The sequence below is a fragment of the Cariama cristata genome, unplaced genomic scaffold, assembly GCF_000690535.1.
Source record: "Cariama cristata isolate BGI_N322 unplaced genomic scaffold, ASM69053v1 scaffold25195, whole genome shotgun sequence".
NCBI lineage: Eukaryota > Metazoa > Chordata > Aves > Cariamiformes > Cariamidae > Cariama > Cariama cristata.
In genome coordinates this window covers 2,509-2,750 of record NW_009619640.1, presented here as the reverse complement: position 1 = coordinate 2,750, position 242 = coordinate 2,509, and the positions used below count along the sequence as shown (strand labels likewise).

General features: G+C 55.4%; 1 protein-coding gene across 1 annotated transcript in view; it reads right to left on the bottom strand.

The window, feature by feature from the left end:
* Window positions 1–242, bottom strand: part of DLL1 (delta-like 1 (Drosophila)) — a gene marked incomplete at its 5' end in the record, with an annotated part of 7,251 nt that overhangs the window by 4,653 nt on the left and 2,356 nt on the right. The gene's annotated exons all lie outside the window — the stretch shown is intronic.

Below are 242 nucleotides of genomic sequence, written 5' to 3'. Positions count from 1 at the left end.
CCACAACAATCCCCCAGCGTGGGAGCCAAGGGGGCCGGCGGCCGGCGGCCGGGCAGCCTATCCCTGCCCGCAGTTAATCTATGGCACGCGCGTGATTTCGCTGCAAAAAAACTTTTTTTTTTTTTTTTCCTTATTCAAATAAATAAGTCTAAAGTTCTTCCTCCCTCCTTCTCCCCCCCCCGCCCCTCTAAACCCGCTCCGAAAAGGGGTGGGCGGGTTGGTGCAGCCTTGGTAAAAGAGGT